This window comes from Puma concolor, chromosome B4 (genome assembly GCF_028749965.1).
Source record: "Puma concolor isolate L17-30 chromosome B4, mPumCon1.1.hap2, whole genome shotgun sequence".
NCBI classification, from domain to species: domain Eukaryota; kingdom Metazoa; phylum Chordata; class Mammalia; order Carnivora; family Felidae; genus Puma; species Puma concolor.
In genome coordinates, this window is record NC_141673.1 from 78,257,558 (window position 1) to 78,281,220 (window position 23,663).

The window sequence follows — 23,663 nt, forward strand, 5'->3', positions numbered from 1 at the left end:
ATATATTTACACAAAGAACTGGAAATAGCCTATATGTTTGCTATCGGGGAAACAATGAAATAAAGAATCAGGCATCTGCTGAATTGGCATTATAAAATTATTTAAAAGAATGAGAAAAAAATGAGGAGCTTAATATACTGAAAGAGAAATACAGCTACAATATATTATGAAACATAAAAGAAAATTATAGGTTAGTACACATACAGTACCAACTTTCCAGCCTCCGAGTATGGGGGCTGTCCATCCACAAGTTTCCCAGTAAGCCACATGGTCTGACCTGCCTCTGTCCAGCCCTTGGTCATGCGTGGCAGTCTCAGTAGCTTTCCTCGTGCCCCCCAACCATGCTGGACTTGCCAGCTTGCTCCTGCCTTGAGGCCTTTGCACTTCCCCTCCCAGAACTTCTTGCCTCCAGATCAGTTTTTTTTTAATTTTTTTATTTTTTATGTTTATTTAGTTTGGAGAGAGAGAGAGAGAGACAGAGTGCAAGCAGGGTAGGGGCAGAGAGAGGGAGACACAGAATCTGAATGAAGCAGGAACCAGGCTCTGAGCTGTCAGCACAGAGATGGATGTGGGGCTTGAACATGTGAACCACCAGATCATGACCTGGGCCAGAGTCAGATGCCTAACTAACTGAGCCACCCATGTGCCCCCTGATCAAGGGTTCTTGACCTCATTTGTGCCATGGCCCTCTTTGACAACATGTTGAAGGTGATGAAGCTTTTCTCAGAATAATATTTTCAAGGGTTCAGAGCATGCATACTGATTATTTTGAGCTGCAGGCCCTTGAGAAACAGCTGATGCAGGAAGCGTTCTCTCTGCCCTCCCCCTTTCTACCTAAAAGCAGGACACGAAACTGCCCCTGAGAAAGGCGCTCTCCCTGTACCAGAAGAGAAGAACATTCTTATCAGCAGAGACAGTATGGGCACCAAAATGGACTTGTACAAACAAACCTACTAAAATAACCCTGATCTTCTATTAGGTTCTCCATACATTTCCTAGTCACTGTTCCACAATGTACTGCCCCTAGCACAAGTTATCATATCTTGTCACATCCCCACAATTTATCATTTTTTGTGTAAAAGGTATATGTAAGTTTGGGGGCTTGATGGCTTCTTTGGTTTCCTTCTAAAGCCCGCTGTGTACACATAAAAAAGTTAATTTGTATGCTTTCTTCTTGTTCATCTGTCGTATCTTGTGTATGTCTTATATAATATGTCTTATGTTTAATTCTTAGGCTCAGGCACAGAGAGGAGGGAAAATTTCCTTCCTCAGAGCTTATGCTTTGACAGGATCACAAAGGATACTGATTATATTACAATTAAATTAATACAATGTTTTAAAAATTACGATATGGTAATCAGGTCATTTATTACAGTAATGGACCCCAATTAATCATACTTCTCTTGGAGTCTCCTCTTAAGCGGACTCTGAGCTGGCCTCTGACTTGCTCTAACCTGCAGAAGGGGGTGGAAGTGTTGTGGGATTTCTGAGCCTCAGCCTCACAAGGTGGAACAGTGCCACCATACGAAGAAGCCAGGCCCGCCTGCAGGAGCCATGCCGTCCAGCCCACAGTCAGCACCAGCTGCCAAGCACGGGAGAGGGACTTTGTGGACTATTTTGCTCAGTTGGGCTGCCGGGTGACAAGCGGCCCTGTGAGTGACCACAGGCCCGTCCATAAGAACTGCTCAGCTGAGCACAACCCAAATGACTGATCCTTGGAATCATGGACTGCTGCTTTAAGCCTCTAAATGTTGAGGTGACTACACAGCAATACTGACTGACAGCATAATCACGTGTGCTTCTTTATTAACCCAACGTAATAATCCGATTTAGTGGCAGATCTAAGAAATACCATAATTTCAAAGCAATGATGATATTTCAAAATACCTGCAAGAACAGACATGTGGTATGAAATTACTGATCACAAAGTAACAGGCGATGATGATACTACTGAGGTTTGACACCTACATTCACATCAAGACAAAGTCAAATTTCAGCCTGACTTCAGTGAACGCAATGTAATTATTTTTCCCACCCAAGTTTATCATCAAGTCTCCTGAATTCTATCCATAGACTCTGAGGACCCAGGTCAAAAAAACTCTTCTGCTTCTGCTTGTCATTTAGATCTCAATTCAAATGTCATCTCCTCAGAGGGACCTTCTCTCAACAGCTAAGATGACAGCTCCCTGGCCCTCCCTTCACCTTACATGATTTACTTTATATGTCAGCCTTTAGCATATAGTAGGCACTCAAAAAATAACCATTGAAAGAATAGCACCAATCATTACTTGAAATCATTCACGTACCTTTTATACTTTTGACATTAAATTTCCTTTTTCATCTGAACATAGTGAACCTTTTCTGTATTGCTCATCGATGTGTCCCTAATACCTGGCAAATTTTAAGCCCTTATAACCATGGGATTAACAACAAAACAGGAATACAAATGGTTAACTCAAAATTTAAAGAAGAATATTATTGCTGGGATGATGGCTTTTGGTCTTGCATTGCTTTAGAGTGGGGACCAAAGGGAGAATAACACACTTTGAAATAAAACATACCTAAATCTGGGAAATAACTAGACTTGCTATAATTCTTCTTCACTATATAGTCCAGCAACTTGGAGGCAGAAATGTTACTTTATTCCCTGTTCCTTGGACACACGTGCTCAATAAGTATAGAATGAAAAACAGTGGAGTTTGGCTATAAAGCCAAATTAAAATATTTCATTAAATTCTTTTATTTTGCAGAACATGAAACCTTGAAATAATATTGTTCTATTTCTTGAGAAACTTACCATTAACTGAGTGATATATATTTATTTAGTTGTCCATATTTACCTGCATAAAGATGTGAAGAAGCCTGATAAATTGGATGCCAGTCATTTATATAAAATTGTAAAGAAACATGTTAAGATGTAACACATGCTCTAAAATGTGAATGTAGACATTGTAAAAAAAAAATGTAATAACCAGAAGCCTAGCTTGAATACACTGAGAATTAACCATTAAAATCTTATATAGTAAGATGGTAAATGTCAAATTTAAGGCCACAGCAACACTAATGAGGATCACTATCAAATAACTCATAAAATGGCTAATGAAAACTCCTGATGCTAAATAAGGAAAAGGAGGAGCTTAGCTGGGAGACAGGTTAAGTTGAAAGAGTAGCTAACAAGGAAACAGACATAAGGCCCAAAGGAAGAAAACTGGTCTTCTGTATTCTTTTTAATGTTTATTTATTTTTGAGGTGGGGGGGGAGAGAGCACATGTGAGCAGGGAAGGGGCAAAGAGAGAGGAAGACAGAGGATTCCAAGTGGACTCCAGTCTCCACACTGAGAGCAGCGAGCCCAATGCAAGACTCTAACTCATGAACCGTGAGATCATGACCTGAACAGAAGTCAGACCTTCAACCGACAGAGCCACCCAGGTGCCCCTGGTTTTATGTATTTTGCTAGAAGTCCTTGTTTTTGAACTGGCAAAGACTACATTCTTTGAGCAATGTTCTTTGCTTCCATCATAAATTTAAAAGATTTCTATTGTTTTTTGTGCCACGCATCATACATTTATCTCCTACAATTTTTTCTTCCTGGGATAAGATGTTTCTGAGCTCTTCTAAAAACCCCTGTAAAGAATAAGGAGAGTGAGAAAAATAAAGCAGGAGAGAAAGGGAGACGAGGTACGACTAGGGAATGCTTTAGTTTGTCACCTCCAGAGACCTGAGCTCCAGTTCCTCCTCAGAGCAAATGGACCTGAAATGTTTGGGGTTGACTATCCTCATTATTTGCATTGCACTAGAGCATAGCAGCATTCTTAGTTTTATTTTAATTAATATTAAAAGGATTTCTTTTTGCGCAAACAATACATTCCTTCTATTATCGGCAAGAAGAAAATCTAAGCATTTGTTACCACACAAAAGTATTGTGTAAATAATGCCTTCCAGTCATATAGCTTAGTCTTTTATAAATTAGTTAATTCACTGTCACATTAGGTCTTTATAATAGCTTGTGTGAGATGGGCACTAGACCCTCCAGTTTATTCATCTGTAAAATGGGGATCCTAATACTTAACGTTATGTGGTAATTATAAGGATTTAATAATGTAACATGCGGAAAGGAGCAGAGATGCCAGACACACAGATAATTCACCATAACACAACAGAACAAGTGTTGTTAGAGAGGTTCACACCACAAGGCTGAGCAGTCAATTACTACTGGTTGAGTCAGCGAAAGCCTTACAAAGGAAGTTACATTTGAGCAGACCTTGAAGGACATGTAGTAGAGTTAACTAAATCGATAAAGAGGACAGCCCTTCTAGTCAGAAGTAAACTTTTGAAACAAAAGCAGAGTCATATTTGTGTTGAGGGCAGTGTTAAAATACCCAGTGGTCAAGGGAGGGCAGAAGATGGCGGCGTAGGAGGACGCTGGGCTCACCGCGAGTCCTGCTGATCACTTAGATTTCACCTACACCTGCCTAAATAACCCAGAAAACCACCAGAAGACTAGCAGAACGGAGTCTCCAGAGCCAAGTGCACACGAGAGGCCCATGGAAGGGGTAGGAAGGGCGGAGAGGCGGTGCGCGCTCCACGGACTGGAGGGAGGGAGCCAGTGTGGAGGGACGGCCTGCTGGCCAAGCAGAGCCCTGAGTCTGGCTGGCAAAAGCGGAGGGGCCAGACGGAGTGTGTTCCAACAGCAAGCGGGACTTAGCATCTGGGAGGTCATAAGTGAACAGCTCTGCTCGGAAAGTGGGAAGGTTGGAGGACAAAGGGAGGGAGAGTTGCTGAGCCCCGGGACGACATAGCTCAGTTTGGCAGGGAACAAAGGTGCTAGCCAGCGCCATCTCCCTCGCCCATCCCCCAGCCAAAATCCCAAAGGGAACCAGTTCCTGCCAGGGAACTTGCTTGCTCCGAGCAAACACCCAAAGCTGTGCTTCTGCGGAGCCACCCCTCCGGCAGTGGGTCTGACACCCTCCCGCTGCCATAGGGCTCCTGAAGTGGATCACCTAAGGAGAAGCGAGCTAAGCCTGCCCCCCCTGCCCCCGTGCACCTTGCCTACTCACTCCAGCTAATACGCCAGATCCCCAGCACCACAAGCCTGGCAGTGTGCAAGTAGCTCAGACGGGCCACGCCACCCCACAGTGAATCCCGCCCCTAAGAGAGGGGAAGAGAAGGCACACACCAGTCTGACTGTGGCCCCAGCGGTGGGCTGGGGGCAGACATCAGGTCTGACTGCGGCCCCGCCCACCAACTCCAGTTATACACCACAGCACAGGGGAAGTGCCCTGCAGGTCCGCACCACTCCAGGGACTATCCAAAATGACCAAACGGAAGAATTCCCCTCAAAAGAATCTCCAGGAAATAACAACAGCTAATGAACTGATCAAAAAGTATTTAAATAATATAACAGAAAGTGAATTTAGAATAAAAGTCATAAAATTAATCGCTGGGCTTGAAAACAGTATAGAGGACAGCAGAGAATCTCTTGCTACAGAGATCAAGGGACTAAGGAACAGTCAGGAGGAGCTGAAAAACGCTTTAAACGAAATGCATAACAAAATGGAAACGACCACAGCTCGGATTGAAGAGGCAGAGGAGAGAATAGGTGAACTAGAAGATAAAATTATGGAAAAAGAGGAAGCTGAGAAAAAGAGAGATAAAAAAAATCCAGGAGTATGAGGGGAAAATTAGAGAACTAAGTGATACACTAAAAAAATAATATACGCATAATTGGTGTCCCAGAGGAGAAAGAGAGAGGGAAAGGTGATGAAGGTGTACTTGAAGAAATAATAGCTGAGAACTTCCCGGATTTGGGGAAGGAAAAAGTCACTGAAATCCAAGAGGCACAGAGAACTCCCTTCAGACGTAACTTGAATCGATCTTCTGCACGACATATCATAGTGAAACTGGCAAAATACAAGGATAAAGAGAAAATTCTGAAAGCAGCAAGGGATAAACGTGCCCTCACATATAAAGGGAGACCTATAAGACTCGTGACTGATCTCTCTTTTGAAACTTGGCAGGCCAAAAGGATTGGCAGGGGATCTTCAATGTGTTGAACAGAAAAAAATATGCAGCCGAGAATCCTTTATCCAGCAAGTCTGTCATTTAGAACAGAAAGAGAGATAAAGGTCTTCCCAAACAAACAAAAACTGAAGGAATTCGTCACCACTAAACCAGCCCTACAAGAGATCCTAAGGGGGATCCTGTGAGACAAAGTACCAGAGACATCGCTACAAGCATAAAACATACAGATATCACAATGACTCTAAACCCGTATCTTTCTATAATAACACTGAATGTAAATGGATTAAATGCGCCAACCAAAAGACATAGGGTATCAGAATGGATAAAAAAACAAGACGCATCTATTTGCTGTCTACAAGAGACTCATTTTAGACCTGAGGACACCTTTAGATTGAGAGTGAGGGGATGGAGAAGTATTTATCATGCTACTGGAAGCCAAAAGAAAGCTGGAGTAGCCATACTTATATCAGACAAACTAGACTTTAAATTAAAGGCTGTAACAAGAGATGAAGAAGGGCATTATATAATAATCACAGGGTCTATCCATCAGGAAGAGCTAACAATTATAAATGTCTATGCGCCGAATACCGGAGCCCCCAAATATATAAAACAATTACTCATAAACATAAGCAACCTTATTGATAAGAATGTGGTAATTGCAGGGGGCTTTAACACCCCACTTACAAAAATGGATAGATCATCTAGACACATGGTCAATAAAGAAACAAGGGCCCTGAATGATACATTGGATCAGATGGACTTGACGGATATATTTAGAACTCTGCATCCCAAAGCAATAGAATATACTTTCTTCTCGAGTGCACATGGAACATTCTCCAGATAGATCATATACTGGGTCACAAAACAGCCCTTCATAAGTATACAAGAATTGAAATTATACCATGCATACTTTCCGACCACAATGCTATGAAGCTTGAAATCAACCACAGGAAAAAGTCTGGAAAACCTCCAAAAGCATGGAGGTTAAAGAACACAGTACTAAAGAATGAGTGGGTCAACCAGGCAATTAGAGAAGAAATTAAAAAATAGATGGAAACAAACGAAAATGAAAATACAACAATCCAAATGCTTTGGGATGCAGCGAAGGCAGTCCTGAGAGGAAAATACATTGCAATCCAGGCCTATCTCAAGAAACAAGAAAAATCCCAAATACAAAATCTAACAGCACACCTAAAGGAAATAGAAGCAGAACAGCAAAGGCAGCCTAAACCCAGCAGAAGAAGAGAAATAATAAAGAGCAGAGCAGAAATAAACAATATAGAATCTAAAAAAACTGTAGAGCAGATCAACGAAACCAAGAGTTGGTTTTTTGAAAAAATAAACAAAATTGACAAACCTCTAGCCAGGCTTCTCAAAAAGAAAAGGGAGATGACCCAAATAGATAAAATAATGAATGAAAATGGAATTATTACAACCAATCCCTCAGAGATACAAACAATTATCAGGGAATACTATGAAAAAGTATATGCCAACAAATTGGACAACCTGGACAACCTGGAAGAAATGGACAAATTCCTGAACACCCACACTCTTCCAAAACTCAATCAGGAGGAAATAGAAAGCTTGAACAGACCCATAACCAGCGAAGAGATTGAATTGGTTATCAAAAATCTCCCAACAAATAAGAGTCCAGGACCAGATGGCTTCCCAGGGGAGTTCTACCAGACGTTTAAAGCAGAGATAATACCTATCCTTCTCAAGCTATTCCAAAAAATCGAAAGGGAAGGAAAACTTCCAGACTCATTCTATGAAGCCAGTATTACTTTGATTCCCAAACCAGACAGAGACCCAGTAAAAAAAGAGAACTACAGGCCCATATCCCTGATGAATATGGACGCAAAAATTCTCAATAAGATACTAGCAAATCGAATTCAACAGCATATAAAAAGAATTATTCACCATGATCAAGTGGGATTCATTCCTGGGATGCAGGGCTGGTTCAACATTCGTAAATCAATCAACGTGATACATCACATTAATAAAAGAAAAGATAAGAACCATATAATCCTGTCAATCGATGCAGAAAAGGCCTTTGACAAAATTCAGCACCCTTTCTTAATAAAAACCCTTGAGAGGGGCGCCTGGGTGGCTCAGTCGGTTAAGCCACCGACTTTGGCTCAGGTCATGATCTCACAGTCCGTGAGTTCAAGCCCCGCGTCGGGTTCTGTGCTGACAGCTCAGAGCCTGGAGCCTGTTTCGGATTCTGTGTCTCCCTCTCTCTGACCCTCCCCCGTTCATGCTCTGTCTCTGTCTCAAAAATAAATAAACATTAAAAAAAATTTTTTTAAATAAAAAAAAAATAAAAGTAAAAAATAAAAACCCTTGAGAAAGTCGGGATAGAAGGAACATACTTAAACATCATAAAAGCCATTTATGAAAAGCCCACAGCTAACATCATCCTCAATGGGGAAAAACTGAGACCTTTTTCCCTGAGATCAGGAACACAACAGGGATGCCCACTCTCACCGCTGTTGTTTAACATAGTGTTGGAAGTTCTAGCATCAGCAATCAGACAACAAAAAGAAATCAAAGGCATCAAAATTGGCAAAGATGAAGTGATTTCACTTTTTGCAGATGACATGATACTATACATGGAAAATCTGATAGACTCCACCAAAAGTCTGCTAGAACTGATACATGAATTCAGCAAAGTTGCAGGATACAAAATCAATGTATAGAAATCAGTTGCATTCTTATACACTAACAATGAAGCAACAGAAAGACAAATAAAGAAACGGATCCCATTCACAATTGCACCAAGAAGCATAAAATACCTAGGGATAAATCTAACCAAAGATGTAAAGGATCTGTATGCTGAAAACTATAGAAAGCTTATGAAGGTAATTGAAGAAGATATAAAGAAATGGAAAGACATTCCCTGCTCATGGATTGGAAGAATAAATATTGTCAAAATGTCAATACTACCCAAAGCTATCTACACATTCAATGCAATCCCAATCAAAATTGCACCAGCATTCTTCTCGAAACTAGAACAAGCAATCCTAAAATTCATTTGGAACCACAAAAGGCCCCAAATAGCCAAAGTAATTTTGAAGAAGAAGACCAAAGCAGGAGGCATCACAATCCCAGACTTTAGCCTCTACTACAAAGCTGTCATCATCAAGACAGCATGGTATTGGCACAAAAACAGACACATAGACTAATGGAATAGAATAGAAACCCCAGAACTAGACCCACAAACGTATGGCCAACTAATCTTTGACAAAGCAGGACAGAACATCCAATGGAAAAAAGACAGTCTCTTTAACAAATGGTGCTGGGAGAACTGGACAGCAACATGCAGAAGGTTGAAACTAGACCACTTTCTCACACCATTCACAAAAACAAATTCAAAATGGATAAAGGACCTGAATGTGAGACAGGAAACCATCAAAACCCTAGAGGAGAAAGCAGGAAAAGACCTCTCTGACCTGAGCCATAGCAATCTCTTACTTGACACATCCCCAAAGGCAAGGGAATTAAAAACAAAAATGAATTACTGGGACCTTATGAAGATAAGGAAACAACCAACAAAAGTAAAAGGTAACCAATGGAATGCGAAAAGATATTTGCAAATGACATATCGGACAAAGGGCTAGTATCCAAAATCTATAAAGAGCTCACCAAACTCCACACCCGAAAAACAAATAACCCAGTGAAGAAATGGGCAGAAAACATGAATAGACACTTCTCTAAAGAAGACATCCGGATGGCCAACAGGCACATGAAAAGATGCTCAACGTCGCTCCTCATCAGGGAAATACAAATCAAAACCACACTCAGCTATCACCTCACGCCACTCAGAGTGGCCAAAATGAACAAATCAGGAGACTATAGATGCTGGAGAGGATGTGGAGAAATGGGAACCCTCTTGCACTGTTGGTGGGAATGCAAACTGGTGTGGCCACTCTGGAAAACAGTGTGGAGGTTCCTCAAAAAATTAAAAATAGACCTACCCTATGACCCAGCAGTAGCACTGCTAGGAATTTACCCAAGGGATACAGGAGTACTGATGCATAGGGGCACTTGTACCCAATGTTTATAGTAGCACTCTCAACAATAGCCAAATTATGGAAAGAGCCTAAATGTCCATCAACTCATGAATGGATAAAGAAATTGTGGTTTGTATACACAATGGAGTACTACAGGGCAATGAGAAAGAACGAAATATGGCCCTTTGTAGCAACGTGGATGGAACTGGAGAGTGTGATGCTAAGTGAAATAAGCCATACAGAGAAAGACAGATACCATATGCTTTCACTCTTATGTGGATCCTGAGAAAGTTAACAGAAACCCATGGGGGAGGGGAAGGGGGAAAAAAAAGAGGTTAGAGTGGGAGAGAGCCAAAGCATAAGAGACTCTTTTTTTTTTTTTTCCAACGTTTATTTATTTTTGGGACAGAGAGAGACAGAGCATGAACGGGGGAGGGGCAGAGAGAGAGAGACACAGAATCGGAAACAGGCTCCAGGCTCCGAGCCATCAGCCCAGAGCCTGACGCGGGGCTCGAACTCACTGACCGCGAGATCGTGACCTGGCTGAAGTCAGACACTTAACCGACTGCGCCACCCAGGCGCCCCCATAAGAGACTCTTAAAAACTGAGAACAAACTGAGGGTTGATGGGGGGTGGGAGGGAGTGGAGGGTGGGTGATGGGTATTGAGGAGGGCACCTTTTGGGATGAGCACTGGGTGTTGTATGGGAACCAATTTGACAATAAATTTTATATATTGAAAAAAAAAAATACCCAGTGGTCAGACTGGGCATTACTTTGCGGGAATCAGTAAAGATAAAGCACTGACAGAGAGATAGAAAGAGAAATTCACAAAAATCTAGAAAATGGACAATTATTTTCAGCTTAGGTCTAAGTTCAGTATTATTCCATACAATAAAATGTTGAATTACAGACTAGTATTGTTAATCTATGGGATGGAGGAAGAACCAAAATGTTTTTAGTGCTTAGAACATTTTAAGTCCTTAAATGGGCTGTAGGTTAGAAAATAGTGCAGTTTGGTGTGATTGGAGCAAAGTAGCTCGAGACAATTTTGCGGGAAATTCTATGTTAAACAAAGGAATCGGGGGGAACAAACCATCACGGTCTCTTAAGCAAAGCAGTCATGTGATCAGACCTATAGTTTGACAAGTGACCCTGCTTGGAGCAGGGAGGTTGGGCTACAAGAAGAGTGAGCCACAGAGAATGAACTTGAGCAGCCACTCCAAGAGCCAAAGTGAGAGAGCTAGGAGTACTGAGGTAGGCTGCAGCTAGAATGGCTGACATGATAAGAAAAGAAGAGGGAAAAAAACAGAGTAAGGATAAAGGCACCTAAATCGAGCTGTAAGAAGAAAAGACATTTATGACAAAGTGAATGTGAGAGTTAGTGATGTGGCTTATAAAGTTGTAAGTAGTATCAATTTGGATAGTCAAAGCAGGAACTTCTGATCTGATCTGGACCAGAGATGGTGGTCCAAGTGGGAAAAGCTGCAGAGGGGGAACGAATGGGGTTATTTCTCACTTCTCTGCCACAGAGTTGCCACTGCCAGGCAGTTTGCTTATTTTCCTTCCCTTGCCAAAAATTAACACTTCTCTCAGTTGGTGAGAGGAGTGGACCATTGTTTTCTCTGCCTCTCCTGGGCCAAGAATTCTCTGCCCTGGGGCCAAGAATGCCTGGAATTGGGTAGCTGAGGAAAGTGTAGGGGTGGGGAACGGAGAGGAAAAGGGGTCGTGACCCACTTTAACCCAAGGGAAACTGCTGACATTGCCACCTGCACTGCCCCAACTCTCCATGCCTTAGGACTAGCCGACGCTTTATTTGAGGATTCCGTGAGCACAAGTCTCTGAGTTTCTCTTCCGCGAGGCAAGAAGAAGGATGGGGCTACTGGATGACAGATCGTGGGACAGGTCCTGACTTCTCAGTTCCTCAACCTCAACGCGGGTGATCTGCTCTTCTATCACATGTCAGCCACCCACTCTGTCATGTTGTCACCAGTAACTAAATCTCCTACTCTTCTAAATCATCTCTGGTTCTCCTAACCCAGCCATTCTTCCACCTTTGATCTCCAACTTGCTCATTATCTATGACCTTGGGTCTTCACTTCCCTCCTCATCCAGCTTCGATCCCACTACTGTCACACACTTACTCTCTTGCAAACACATTTAATTCCCTTCCATCCCTCTCTCTTGATCATAAAGCTTAACTCTGCCTTGCATGCCCAAAGCTGAACAGCCATACTCCAACACTTACTAACTTTGGCCGAGGTTACTTACTTCTCCATGTCTGCTTCTTTTCTTGCAGGAGGAACCACCTCCAAGGGTTGTTTTGTGGATTAAAATGGTACCTGGTAGGAGGGATCGATTAAAAAACCAAAAAAGTCTTGATTCTTTCAAATCCAAACAGGTCTTAAGCACTAGTGGCCATGCTACATGTCTACAATGTAGTAAGTTTCCTGCTTCCCTGTTCTCCTATCATCAGTTTGTCCTTCCCTCCCCTAGAACCTTGTCTCACATTTCCTTGGTTGTGGTAGTGTGGGGAGGAAGGCAAGGTTTGGCTCCTATTCCCATTCTCATTTTCATTAGTTGCTTCCAATCTACTGTTCACAAAGATAACAAATCCTTCCTTAAAACTAACAAACCTTGGGGCGCCCGGGTGGCTCAGTCAGTCAAACATCCGACTTTGGCTCAGGTCATGATCTCACAGTTTGTGAGTTTGAGTCCCACGTCGGGCTTTCTGCTGACAACTCAGAATCTGGAGTCTGCTTTGGATTCTGTGTCTCCCTCTCTCTCTCTCTGCCCCTCCCCTGCTTGTGCTCATGCTCTCTTTCTATATCTGAAAATAAATAAATAAATATTTTTAAAATTTATTTAAAAAAACCTTTGACCTTTATATCTGTATCTCTATTTCTTTATGCATGATCACCCTTTCTCAGATCATATTTGTCTTCAGTCCATTCTGAGGAACACTCAAACCGCTCTCATCAAAGTCATCAATGACTTTGCGTGCTGCCACTAGATTTGTAACAAGCATATCTGTTTTCCTCTTACTCCACTTCTTCAATGGGATTTACCACTCCCTCCTTTTAGAAACACCTTCTCCTAATGGCTTTCCAGACATCTAAACTAACCTCACTGGTTGCTTCTTTAGAGTCCTTTCTGACTTGCTCCTCATCTTTCTCTGCTCAACCTCTAAATGTTGACTGTTCCAAATCTATGCTGAGGACCCCCCCTTTCCTGTCTACTTACTCCCCAAAGGCAACCTTGTCAAGGTCTCTGGCTTTCAATAAACCATCTATATGCTAATGATTCTCAAATCCTTACCAGTGCTAACAGAACCCCATGTGCCCTGCCTCCTGCCTCCTTTAAAGAGCTCATCATTGGGGCGCCTAGGTGGCTCAGTTGGTTAAGCATCCGACTTCGGCTCAGGTCATGATCTCATGGTCCGTGAGTTTGAGCCCCGCGTCGGGCTCTGTGCTGACCGTTCAGAGCCTGGAGCCTGTTTCAGATTCTGTGTCTCCCTCTCTCTCTGCCCCTCCCCTGTTCATGCTCTGTCTCTCTCTGTCTCAAAAATAAATACACGTTAAAAAAAAATTAAAGAAAAAATAAAGAGCTCATCATCTATTTTGCTCACATTCACCCATGAGGCTCCCTTCCTTGGCCTTTTGGTTTCTCAACCACCCCAAGTTGGGTCCTCCTTTAGAGTTTTTGCATTTGGGGATTCCCTTTTCCTTGTTCACATTGCTGTTTCTTCATTAGGATTTCAACCTAAATGTCTTCTCCATAAGAAGCTTTTCCTGATCATTCAATCTAAAGTAGCTACCCAGTCACATTCACATAATCCTGTGTTAATGGTCTGGAAAATGCTTATCGCTACTGATTTGTTTGTTTGCTTATTGGCTATTTTTTCTCCTACTGGATGTAAGAGCCATGACAGCAGGGACTTTCTCAGTAATTGTTTATCACAGTGCCCTAGAATCCAGTGGGAATGTCACACATGGGAGTTGTATCCCAGAGCTCAACTCATCATTTCCAGCTTGGACAGGATTAGTGGTAACATGAAGAGAAGCTAAGGAAGTCTTTGTAGGGGTGAGTATATTTTATACATGTGAGTTCATAAACCGAAAAAAAATTTAAAAAGCACACCTACAAAGCAGGTCCCATGTAAAATCCCCTAGTGTTAAGAAATTCTTATTGGTGACACCCATTCCATGCATATTTATACTTTATTCCATCTCTAGAAATTTGCACTAAGGAAAAGATTTGATAAACTCATTTATTGTATTGATATATGACTGACATGACTTGCAATGTTATCTCTAATAAGAATGGGTACAATGAATGAGAAACAGAGCAAGACATCTCTATGATAACAAGCTGATGGACACATAAGGATTTTCTTCCAAAATCACAATAAGGTAAACCCTATTGCTCTAACAGGCAGTATGTGGGCTTCACAAGTCTTCAGGAGAGCTACCAACGAAGAAAACACAATATCCAGAGCACCAAAGAGTCGGTATCTTTAATTGCAATCTAGACTTAATAACTAGGAAGAACAAACAGGGCAATTTTGAAATGTGGCTTAAAACAAACATGCTCAGCAAGAAAAAGGAAGTAGAAGATTTGTTGTGGCTGGGCAAGAGTAATAAAGAAGAAGAGAATTATGATTTCAGGACAGCATTTCCCACAGTGAGTTCTGAAGTAGGCTATTCTATATAGAGTTACTAGGAGTCATTCAAACATAAGTTTGGGAAATACTACCTTAAATAAAGTCATGTGCTTATTTTTGTTGTTGTTGCTGGACTTTCCAGAGCACTTCATTCGCTAGTATGCTTTGAAACTTTGTAAGAGCAAACATGGTATGCAGTGTTTGCTAAGTTTATTTGACTGCAAGACTTTTGCCTTTTAAAGGAAAATTTTAAACAATCCACAGACCAAATCACTGAAAAATGTTATTTTGAGACAGTAGAAAATGATAGTATCTGTACAGCTGAATGGTGTAAACCACTAAGCCCCTTATCACTTGCAACTGCCAAGGGTTGACTGGACGATCAGATTTAAATAATGGCATAAAAATAAAAGCAGAGGAGTAGATCAATATAAAAAAGGGTAAAATCGGGTGCCTCGCTGGCTCAGTCGGTTAAGCATCTGACTTTGGCTTGGGCCATGATCTCGTGTTTCGTGGATTGGAGCCCTGCACTGGGGTCTGTGCTGACAGCTCAGAGCCTGGAGCCTGCTTCAGATTCTGTGTCTCCCACTCTCTCTGCCCCTCCACCACTTGCACTCTCTCTCTCTCTAAAAAAAAAAAAAAACATTAATTATTTTTAAAAAGGGTAAAACAGGGGTGCCTGGGTGGCTCAGTCAGTTAAGCATCCGACTTCGACTCCGGTCACGATCTCGCGGTTTTTGAGTTCGAGCCCCATGTTGGACTCTGTGCTGACAGCTCAGAGCCTGGAGCCTGCTTCATATTCTGTATCTCCTCCTCTCTCTGCCCCTCCCATGCTCATGCTCTGTTTCTCTCTGTCTCTCAATAATAAATAAATGTTTTTTAAAAAAGGGTAATCAGGATCAGGTCCTGACTAGACATGAATTAGTGACTATACAAGAGCAACAAAGCCTGTGCTGCCTGGTGGGCAGATGGCCCAGACACAGACAGGGTGAGGGCAAGGATATGAGGGATGACTAGGTTATACAAGGGGAGATGGTTTGCCCTTCTGGGAGGACTTCCCAGACAACAGCAGGCACAAACTCCCCTAGCTGGGGACAAGGGAGGCAGCTGACACCATTTCTCTTCCCCACTCCTCAGCATAAACTAACTTCATTAACCAGCACAGTGCCGACAGTGGCAGCCTAAATAAACTGCTTACACCAAGGCCCACCCCCCTGCACATTGCAGGTACTGCTTTTTTGGGGGAAGTATGCCTAAGAATCAGTGCAATGGGCCTCTCCTCCAGAAGACCAGCACAACCCCCTACCCCCACCCCCCAACAAACACACACCATGTCTACTACCGATCACAGAGTTCTGCAAAGCTTCAGCTCTAGTGGAAATAACATCAGGTCTTCTTTAACAAGTAGATCAGAGCACACCTAGTTAAAACTAGCCACACTCTGGCTTAGTTTAACTCTCTACAGAGAAACTCTGCAGAAGATTGACCGGAGGGAAAGAGCAGCCAAAAAACAGCAGCAGAGTGCACATAGCATACACTAGAGACACTTCCTGAAGCGCCAGGTTCTGGACGGTATATGACCTCTGCTTCATAAATCCATTTCTGTCAGGAGGAGGAAACATAACAGACTTTCTTAACATACAAAAGAAGACAGAGAGCTAGACAAAATGCCAAGATGGAGGAATTCATCCCAAAAGAAAGAACAAGAAAAGGTTAGGTCAGGGGATCTAAGCGAAACAGATATAAGTAATATGCTTGAGCCAGAATTTAAAACAACAATCATAAGGATACTAGCTAGGCTTAAGAAAAGAATAGAAGACACCATGGAGTCCCTTACTGCAGAGGTAAAAGTCCTAAAACTAGTCAGGCCAAAATAAAAAATGCTATAACCAAAATGCAAAACTGACTGGATGTAATGACCACGAGGATGGAAGAAGTAGAGAAGCAAATAAGTGATATAGAAGATAACATTATGGGGGTACCTGGGTGGCTAAATTGGTTAAGCATTTGACTTTGGCTCAGATTATTATCTTGCAGTTTGTGGGTTTGAGCCCCGTGTTGGGCTCTGGGCTGACAGCTCAGAACCTGGAACCTGCTTCAGGTTCTGTGTTTCCCTCTCTCTGTGTCCCTCCTCCACTCATGCTCTGTCTGTCTCAAAAATAAACATTGTTAAAAAGAAAAAAGATAAAATTATGGGGGTGCCTAGGTGGCTCAGTCAGTTAAGCATCTGACTCTTAATCTCGGCTCAGGTGGATGATATTACAGTTTGTGAGTTTGAGCACTCGGCTGACAGTTCAGACCCTGCTCTGGGATTCTGTCTCTCCCTCTCTCTGCCGCTTCCCTGCTTGCACTCTCTCTCTCTCTCAAAATAAATCAACAAACCTTTAAAAAATGGGAGATGAAATTATGGAAAATTGTGAAGCTGAAAAGAAGAGGGAAAGAAAAATATTAGATCATGAATGTAGACTTTGAGAACTCAGTGATCCATAAAGCCTAATAACATTCATATCATAGGAGTTCCAGAATAAGAACAGAGGAAAAGGGGGCAGAAGGTTGACTGAGGAAATAATAGTTAAAAACTTCCCTAATCTGGGGAAGTAAACGACATCCAAATCCCAGAGGCACAGAGAACTCTCATCAAAAATCAACAAAAGCAGGTCAACACCAAGACATATCATAGTTAAATTGGCAAAATATAGAGATAAGGAAAAAATCCAAAAGGCGGCAAGACAAAAGAAGTCCCTGACTTGTACAAGAAGACAAATAAGGTTAGCAGCATACCCCTTCCTCAAAACTTGGCAGGCAAGAAGGGAGTGGTATGATATATTCAACGTGCTGAATGGGAAAAATGTGCAGCCCAAGAATACTATCCAGAAAGGCTGTCATTCAGAATAGAAGGAGAGATAAAGAGTTTCCCAGGCAAACAAAAACTAAAGGAGTTCATGACCACTAAGCCAGCCTTGCAAGAAATATTAAAGGAGACTCTGAATGGAAAGGAAACATCAAAAGGGACAAAGACTAGAAACGAACAGAGAAAATATCCAGAAACAAGGAGTTTACAGGTACTACCATGGCGCTAAGTTCATATCTATCAATGATCACTCTGAATGGAAAAGGACTAAATGCTCCAATCAAAAGCACAGTGTGTCAGAATGGATTAAAAAAAAAAAAAAGACCCATCTATATGCTGCCTACAAGAGACCCATTTCAGACCTAAAAACATCTGCAGATTGAAAATGAGGGGATGGAGAACCATTTATCATGCAAACAGACATCAAGAGAAAGCTGGAATACCAACACTCATATCAGACAAACTAGATTTTACACAAAAGATTGTAACAAGAGATGAATACCTATATCATAATAAAGTGGTTTGTCCAACAAGAAGATCTAAAACTTGGAAATATTTATGTCAACTTGGAACACTCAAATATATAAATCAATTAATAACAAACATAAAGAACTCACTGACAATAATACAATAATAGTAGGGGACATTAGGGGTGCCTGGGTGGCTCAATCAGTTGAGCATCTGACTCTTGATTTCAGCTCAGGTCATGATCCCAGGGTTGTGGTATCAAGCACCGCCTCAGGCATCATGCTGAGAGTGAAGTCTGCTTGACATCCTCCCTCTCCCTCCCTCCCTCTCTCTGCCTTCTCCCCCACTCATGCTCACTCTCTGTCTAAATAAAATAATAATAATAATAATAATAATAATAATAATAATAAGAGACTTTAACACCCCACTTACAGCAATGGAGAGATCTTCTAAGCAGAAAATCAACAAGGGAAAAATGGCTTTCAATGACACACTGGACCAGATGGACTTAACAGATTATTCAAACATTTCATCTTAAAGCAGAATACACATTCTTTTTGAGTGTACATGGGACATTCTCCAAAATAGATCACATATCGGGTCACAAATCAGCCCTCAACAAGTACAAAAAGACTGAGATCACACTATGCATATTTTCAGACTACAAAACTATGAAACTAGAAGTCAACCACAAGGAAAAATTTGGAAAGACTGCAAATACATGGAGGTTAAATACTACTAAAAACTGAATGGGTCAACAAGGAAATCAAAGAAGAAATTAAAAAATACATGGAAATAAATGATAAACAAAACAAGATAGTTCAAAACCTTTGGGATGCAGCAAAAGCAGTCATAAGAGGAAAGTATACAGTTATAGGGTTCTACCTCAAGAAACAAGAAAAATCTGAAATATGCAACCTAACATTACATGTAAAGGAGGTAGAGAAAGAACAACAAATGAATACTAAAGCCAGCAGAACAAGGAAAATAATAAAGATTAGAGCAGAAATAAAAGATACAGAAAATTAAAAAAAAAAAAAAAAGGACAGATTAATGAAACCAGGAGCTGGATCTTTGAAAGAATTACTAAAATTGATAACCCCCTAGCCAGACTTATCAAAAAGAAAAGAGAAAGAACCCAAATAAATAAAATCACAAATGAAGGAGGAGAGATCACAACCACCACTACAGAAATACAATTAAAAGAGAATATTATGAAAAATTATATGCTAACAAACTGAGCAATTTCAAACAAATGGATAAATTCCTAGTAACATACAAACTACCAAAACGAGAACAGGAAGAAATAGAAAACTTGACCAGACCCATAACCAACAAATTGAATCAGTAATCAAAAATCTCCCAACAAACAAAAGTCCAGGGCCAGATGGCTTCCCAGGAGAATTCTACCAGACATTTATTTTTTATTTTTTATTTTTTTTAATTTTTTTTTTTTCTTCTTCAACGTTTTTATTTATTTTTGGGACAGAGAGAGACAGAGCATGAACGGGGGAGGGGCAGAGAGAGAGGGAGACACAGAATCGGAAACAGGCTCCAGGCTCCGGGCCACCAGCCCAGAGCCCGACGCGGGGCTCGAACTCACGGACCGCGAGATCGTGACCTGGCTGAAGTCGGACGCTTTACCGACTGCGTCACCCAGGCGCCCCTCTACCAGACATTTAAAGAAGTGTTAATACCTATTCTTCTCAAACTTTTCAAAAAAATAGAAATAGAAGGAAAACTTCCAACTCATTCTATGAGGACAGATCACTTTGATTCCAAAACCAGAAAAAGACCCCATTAAAAAGGAGAATTACAGAGGTGCCTGGGTGGCTCAGTTGGTTGAGTGTCCAACTTCGGCTCAGGTCATGATCTCATGGTTTGGGAGCTCGAGTCCTGAGTCGGCTCTGTGCTGGCAGCTCAGAGCCTGGACCCTGCTTCAGATTCTGTGGCTCCCTCTCTCTCTACCGCTCCCCAGCTTGCACTCTGTCTCTCTCTCTTTCTCTCTCTCTCAAAAATAAATAAACATTTTTCAAAATTTTTTAAAAGGAAAATTATAGGCCAATATCCCTGGTGAACATGGATACCATTATTCTCAACAAAATACTAGCAAATCGAATCCGATAGTACATTAAAAGAAGCATTTATCACAATCAAGTAGGATTTATTCCTGGGCTGCAAGTGTGGTTCAGTATCTGCAAATCAATCAATGTGATACACCACATTTAAAAAAAAAAATTTTTTTTAATGTTTATTTATTTTTGAGACAGAGAGAGACAGAGCATGAACGGGGGAGGGGCAGAGAGAGAGGGAGACACAGAATTGGAAGCAGGCTCCAGGCTCTGAACCATCAGCCCAGAGCCCGACGCGGGGCTCGAACTCACGAACCGTGAGATCGTGACCTGAGCTGAAGTCGGTCGCTCAACCGACTGAGCCACCCAGGCGCCCCAATACGCCACACTAATAAAAGAAAGGATAAGAACCATATGATCCACTCAATAGATGCAGAAAAAGCATTTGGCAAAGTACAGCACAGAAAAGGCCATGTATGAAAGACTCGCAGGTAACATAATCCTCAATGGGGAAAAACTGAGAGCTTGTCCTCTATGGTCAGGGACAAGAATATGATGTCCCCTCTCATCATTGTTATTCAACATAGTACTGGAAGTCCTAGCCTCAGCAAGCAGACAACAACAACAACAACAACAACAACAAGCATCCAAATCAGCAAGGAGGAAGTCAAACTTTCACTATTCGCAGACAACATGATACTCTATGTGGAAAATCTGAAAGACTCCAAAAAATTGCTACAACTGATACACGAATTCAGTAAAGTTGCAGGTATATAAAATCAATGTACAGAAATCTGTTACATTTCTATACACCAATAAAGAAGAAGCAGAAAAAGAATTCAAGGAACCAATCCCTTTACAATTGCACCAAAAATCATAAGATATCTAGGAATAAACCTAACCAAAGAAGTAAAAGATCTGTACTCTGAAACCTATAGAACACTTATGAAAGAAATTGAAGATGACAAAAAGAAATGGGAAAACATCCCATGTTCATGGATTGGAAGAACAAATATTTTTTTTTTTTTTTTTTTTTTTTTTTTTTTTTTAATTTTTTATTTTTTTATTTTTGGGACAGAGAGAGACAGAGCATGAACGGGGGAGGGGCAGAGAGAGAGGGAGACACAGAATCGGAAACAGGCTCCAGGCTCCGAGCCACCAGCCCAGAGCCCGACGCGGGGCCCGAACCCACGGACCGCGAGATCGTGACCCGGCCGAAGTCGGACGCCCAACCGACTGCGCCACCCAGGCGCCCCGAACAAATATTTTTAAAATGTCTGTACTAGCCAAAGTAATCCACACATTTGGTGCAATCCCTATCAAAATACTACCAACATTTCTCACAGAGCTCAAACAATCCTAAAATTTGTATGTAACCACAGAAGAAACCAAATAGTCAAAACAATCTTGAAAAAGAACAGCAAATTGGGGGCATCAAAATTCTGGACTTAAAGTTACGTTAGAAAGCTGTAGTGATCAAGACAGTATGGTACTGGCACAAGAACAGACACATAGATCAATGGAACAGAAGACAGAACAGAAAATGGACCCACAACTCTATGGCCAACTAATCTTCAACAAAGCAAGAAAGAATATCCAATGGAAAAAAGACAGTCTCTTCAACAACTGATGTAGGGAAAATGACAGCAACATGCAGAATGAAACTGGACCACTTCCTTACACGAAGTAAATTCAAACTGAAAGAAAGACCTAACTGTAAGACAGCCATCAAAATTCTAAAGGAGAACACAGGAAACAACCTCTTTGACTTTGGCCATAACAATTTCTTCTGAGATACATCTCCATAGGTAAGGGAAACAAAAGCAAACATGAACTATTGGGACCTCATGAAGATTCAAAAAAACTTCTTCACAGTCAAGGAAACAATCAACAAAACTAAAAGGCAACCTTTGGAATGGAAGAAGATATTTGCAAATGACATCTGATAAAAGGTTAGTGTCCAAAATCTATAAAAGACTTATCAAAGTCAACACCTAAAAAATAAATAATCCACTTAAGAAATGAGCAGAAGACATGAATAGACATTTTTCCAAAGAAGACATACAGATGGCTAAAAGACACATGAAAAGATGTTCAACATAAATCATCATCAGGTAAGTACCAATAAAAACCACAGTGAGATATCACTTCACACCTGTCAGAATAGCTAAAATTAACAATACAGGAAAGAACAGATGTTAGTGAGGATGCGGAGAAAGGGGAACCCTCTTACACTGTTGGTAGGAAATGCAAACTGGTGCAGCCACTTTGGAAAACAGTATGGAGGTTCCTCAAAAAGTTAAAAATAGAACTACCCTACGATCCAGTAACCACACTACTAGGTATTTACACAAAGGATACAAAAATACTGACTCAAGGGGACACATGCACCCCAATGTTTATAGCCACATTATCAACAATAGCCTAATTATGGAAGGAGTCCAAGTGTCCAGTGACTGAGGAATGAATAAAGAATATGTGGTATATATATACAATGGAATATTACTCAGCCATAAAAAAGAATGAAATATTACCATTTGCAACAAGGACAGAACTAGAGCATGAGCATATTATGTAAGGCTAAATGAGTCAGTCAAAGACAAATGCCATATAATTTACTCAAATGTGGAATTCAAGAAAAAAAAAAACAGATGAACATAGGGGAAAAAATCAAGAGAGGCAAACCATAAAACAAACTCTAAACTACAGAGAATAAACGGAGGGTTGCTGGAAGGGAAGTGGGCAGAGGTTTGGGCTAAATGGGTGATGGGTATTAAGGAGGGCTCCTTGTCATGAGGAGCACTGGGTGTTTTATGTAAGTGATGAATCACTAAATTCCACTCCTGAAACTAACCTTTCACTGTATGTTAACGAACTGGAATTTAAATAAAAACTGGAAACAAAAAATAGAAAGAAAAAAACAGAGAAACAAAGCTATAACGAAACCAAAACTCTGCAATTCTCACTTTGAAGCGTACACAAATCTTGCTCTGAAGAAGTGCTATCATGAAGAGTTAACGATTTTAGACTGAATTTGAAGCAATAAAGGCATCTTTCCCATAGGACATCTGACTCCATTAGAAAGAAGCCAAGGACCAATACATCTCACAAACAGTTCACATTTCAATGCCTCATCTCAAACATTTATCATAAGCAATAGCTCGCCAGCAAAATAAAACCCATCCTTTTAATGCAAACATTTGAAATAAATGGCACAAAATAAATAGCGTGACTTATTTTCTTATACCCTGATTTATAGTTTTTTCATTCTTTTACTTTAATAAAGAGTGCATTAAAAGAACACAGACATACTTCTAAATTTTCAAAATAAATTAGAAACATTTCCATCGTATCTTAGTGGTGTGGAACATGTGTTTTACAGGAAAGCTCTTTGTGTAAGATTTTTTTTTTGGTATCAACTTCCTTAAGATACAATTCATATACCTATAATCCACCCACTTAAAGTATATAATTCAGTGGTTTTTAATATAGTCACAGAGTTGTGACCATCACCACAATCAATTTTGGAACATTTTTATTACCTCAGAAATGAATTCTAAACCTTTTAGCTGCCCAC

At 41.0% G+C, this 23,663-nt stretch overlaps 1 protein-coding gene across 5 annotated transcripts in view; it reads right to left on the bottom strand.

The window, feature by feature from the left end:
- BICD1 (BICD cargo adaptor 1) overlaps positions 1-23,663 on the bottom strand; it is a 256,993-nt gene that overhangs the window by 62,948 nt on the left and 170,382 nt on the right. The gene's annotated exons all lie outside the window — the stretch shown is intronic.